Here is a 4,466-nt window from a genome sequence, read left to right as displayed (position 1 = left end):
ATAAAGATGAACATATTTTAGTCTCTCAGAGACTACACGTTATATTTGTTTAACCATTTTATTCCTTCTAAAATCAGTTTTTTAACTTTTTCAGACCCCAAAGGATTCATGTGGTCTGGATCTTACAGGCTCTGATGTGATTTGGTTTATTTTAAACTTCACATGGATCCGGGGAGGTTTTATTTTCTGGATATTGTGATCAACCATTTAGGTTAAATCACACACACACACCTCTCTCCTGAAAAGGAACCAGTGCTGTTAGATTAAATAATGAGTTGAGTTAATTGGCCAAATCTGCTGACACATGAAGGGAACGTGACTCTGAGAGCCGTCAGTGCGGGAGGGGGGGAAAGGGAAGGGAAGAAGAGGACATCAATGATGAATAGATGATGATTTTTCTCTTGTTTATAATGAAGAGGCTGACAGAAGGAGCCCAGAGTCTTAAACTGCTGCTGTGTTTGGAACAGACGCACTCCTCCTCGTTGGCTTTATTAAAAACAGCTTATTCCATCTACTTTACTCATTCGGGTCTCTCGGAGGAAGGCCGAGGATGCCTCTGACACCACAAACTACCAAATCTATCAATACTGATCGATTAAAGGCCGCGCGCCTCTCTGCCGTAAAATCAATCCGCATTTCCGCGAGGCTGTGAGGAGGCCGCGCTGTGGCTGCGCGCGGGTTAAGTGTGATTGGATAGTCCCGGCTGCTCTGCACGGCTCTCATTCGCAATTAACCACAAATTGCATCCCGTCTCATCTCCGCGGATCGACGGATAATTAAGCCCCTCCGCGTGCGTCTCCATTCCGGACGCATATGTCTTTCAGGGGGGGGTTAAAGCAAATCAGAGCGGAGGGTTGAGGAGGATGTCGATAGTTTGATGGGAGCAGGACTTAAACCGGGACATCGCACCACCTGACCCGTTTAGCCTCTTCAGCAGCGGCCGCCCCCCTGAGTCCCATCCACACCCACCGATATGTGAGTGATATATCTGCGGGATAAAGTGCCTATCTGCGGGGAAAAAAAAAAAAAAAACAGGTGGCAGTAAGTTTAACTTGGTCAGATGTGAACAGGAAAACCTTGCACAGCTGCTGAGCTTAACTTCCAGTCGGAAATGGCCATGAAATACGCGCCCCCCCACCCCTCAAATGTGCTGGCGAGGATGAAAAGAAGAGTATGAGATGAAGGGACGGAAATCATATCAAGGTATTTTAAGTTTAGGTGCGCTAAGTCATTAGGAGAGGGTTTTTTTTTTTTATCAAATAAGCAGGAGCTGGCCCTCAAACGCCAAGCTAAGCAGTCTGCATTGAAATGGCACATTTAAGAAGATCTGCTGTGGTCCATTCATTGTCAGGGGAAGGGGAGTGTCTGCGGCCGAGGGCTTGAGACATAAATTTTTGAAGTCAGGGTTTTCATTGTGCCTTTGCATATTGGGACTTCGCTGCAAGTGCAGTTCTACCGATTTAAGCAAAACGGACATCAGCAAGGTGGAGGATCGACGGCGGGCTTTGAGCCGGCCGCCAGGAGAGCTTTGAGCCAAGGTAGCCAGCATCCAGACCCAGAAAGACCGGCTCCACGAGGTGGCTCAGGGTTATCTGAGGCCCGGAGGTTTTTGTCACCGCTGTTAAGCCACTAATGCCGCTGTGGAGGAATCAGCTTTAATTGTGCAGGGATGTGACACACAAACACGTGCACGGACAGCGAAGTTAACAGGGAGGCTTACTTTAGAGATGAGGAGTTTCACCACATGTAGGAGGCCTCACTAGGCTAGAAACCATGTCTGTTCAAAAGAAAGATAAAAGGTGTTCGGGCTCAAAGAAGCAGGAGTTTTCACATTCACTTCTTCTGACGACAGCACTGGACTCTCTAAAGTAATAGCTGAGATCTGGGAACAGGGTGACATCCATACGCTGGCCTAAAGACCACATGAAGCCAACAAAGGGTGGACTAGCCAAACGTGATGGACGTTTCTGTTTTTAGTCTTGACCGCCAAAAAGGAGCACACGCTCTGACAGCACACGGGTTAGTGTTAGCACAAGAGGTCATCCGTCAGAAAGAGCTGCTCAATCATACAGTGCAGGAGCAACGCTAACTCTGGAGGAGATGGTGAATGGAGATGTGAGGACTGTAAACTGAGCTCAGAAATGTGAAATATAACAAACTCTCCTCTCTCACTAACAGTAGAGCGGCTTCCTGTTTGCTAGCGGCCAGTTTTGGTTTCACATGATGAGGTTTAAGGCCCCAGTTCTTGTCGTGAAAACCAAACGGGGTCAGAAGTAGCGGCGGCATTGTAATGGGGAGGTTTGGGAGAAGTGCTGCTTCACTCGGCTGTGGACAGAGCTGACAGGACTCTGAACATTGTGTTAAAAGCTGTGTAGGAACTTTTCCTGTAGTTGTCTTAACCTTGTCGGTCAATTGTGTCTAATGCGGTTTCGTTGAATTGTCTGTGGTCGTAACTGCTTGATCAGTTCTCCCGGTGGGCAGCTGTTCCTCAACACCCCGGCTTAAAGCGAGTCCTACTCTGCTCCCGATGAGAACACAAACCTTTATAATCCTTCAACACGGTTCAATTTTATCTCCCTACGGTGAAGAACTGATCCCGTCAAGAACGACTTGGTCAGATCAGCTGTCGCGCCCCAAGTCCTAACTATTATCAGCCCGTGAATTGCACAGTGTGTGGCCATCTTTAAAAGTCAGACGGGGGAAGAAACATTAAGTTGGGCGGTGGGACAGGCTGTAAAGGAGCCGATGGTACGGTCAGAGCAACCAAACCGATTTATTGGAGGTCAAACTGAAAGTGAAATGTCATTTATAATCCCCCATTGGACAGAAAACCTTTTCCTTGGCAGACCTGTCTGATCATGCTGCTCATTTCTTGACCTATATGACCTTTTTTTTATGATCTCACCATGGATTGGTGCTGCAGTGATGCTAATTTGTTAATTAATTTATTAGTTAATTAATGGCTGTGGTCAGGTGTCATTTGAAGAAGCTTTAAAATGTTTTCTGCTGGAGATTTGGAGCTAGTGGATTGTTTTATGCTTGCGTATGCGACAGCGAAATGATAACCAAGTTTAGTAAAAAGGCTGGTGCTATCATTAGTTTGACACCTAATTTATTAGAGAAGGCTGGGGGGGACGGGGAGGAAAGTTCAAACCCTTCTGTCTGGTGTCATTAGTGGCTTAAAAAGGTTTGATAGCTACACTAATGTATATTTGAAATACGTTTTAGTTAACGTGTGGTTTGTCTTACATATGTCACCTGTTGGACTTGTTTCTCTTGTTTTTATTCCACCTATCTATCCATCCATCCATCTATCCATCTGTATGTTGCTGTAAAGGAAGGAAAACCCAAAAGGAGAAAGCTCATAGACAGAAAAGAGAAAGACACACTAACACATACAGTTCTTATCAAGTCTCTCCAACACACACACACACACACACACACACACACACACACACACACACACACACACACACACACACACACACACACACATATACACATATACACACACACACACACACACACTCACGCGATGAAGAATCACAGTTGACCTTCCTTTTTGTCTCTCTGAGTCTACATGGACAGATGATTTCTCTCCCTCTGTCTTCTCTCCGTCTCGTGCGCTTTTACTAAAAATTGAAATATTGATCTTAATTAGAGTTTGCCGAGCTCAGCAGCTCGCGTTGAGGGTTTTAGACAAGAGGGAGCAGACATCTGTCTAAGGCACTTACGTCTTCAGCGCAGGAGAGGAGCAACGTGGGTGAGGAGGAGGAGGAGGAAGGGAAAAAAAAACGTGTGGTGAGAGGAGAAGAGTGATGGCCTCCTGTCTCCTGCCTTTTCTGAGAAACATGTCGAGCTCTCCATCTCCGCTCCCCGCTGTCAATATATCTGAGGAGAGTCGAACAGACACACTCTCACACACACACACTCACACAATTCAAATATCCATCCTGACTAAATGTATTCAACACTGTAACTGGCAGTATGTGTCAATGTGTACCTGAACTTTCCAAGTTGCTGCACAATCACCAGCTGACTGATGTCTCTTTGGTTTGAGGTCGGGGTCACAGTGAGGCTGATACGTTTAGAAACCGGAGAGTGGAAGAGGACAGCACTTTCAGGAGAAAGTTGTCAATTTACACGTCAGTATTTCGTAAAACTTGATCACCGCTGTGACCTCTGTGATCCCTCATCTGCTCCGTCTGTGTGGTTGATCCTGCAATACAGGCGTAGTCACAGATATACAGCATCTTTAAAGGAATAGTTTGAAAACTAACGAGATGAAACGACTGATATCGGCCCCCCCGTCCTGTGGTCAGGACATGAGTAACTTAGCATAAAGCCTGGAAGCAGGGGCAAATGGCAGTAAGTCTAAAAAGGAAGTAATCAGCTGACTCATTAACTGTACATGAGCAGACATTTTAAAATGACAATTGGTGGTTTTAGTGGGAGTTATGCAGTCA

Source organism: Pempheris klunzingeri, chromosome 6 (genome assembly GCF_042242105.1).
Source record: "Pempheris klunzingeri isolate RE-2024b chromosome 6, fPemKlu1.hap1, whole genome shotgun sequence".
Lineage (NCBI taxonomy): Eukaryota > Metazoa > Chordata > Actinopteri > Acropomatiformes > Pempheridae > Pempheris > Pempheris klunzingeri.
The sequence above is the reverse complement of the archived record's forward strand: the minus strand, read 5'-3'. Positions refer to the sequence as shown.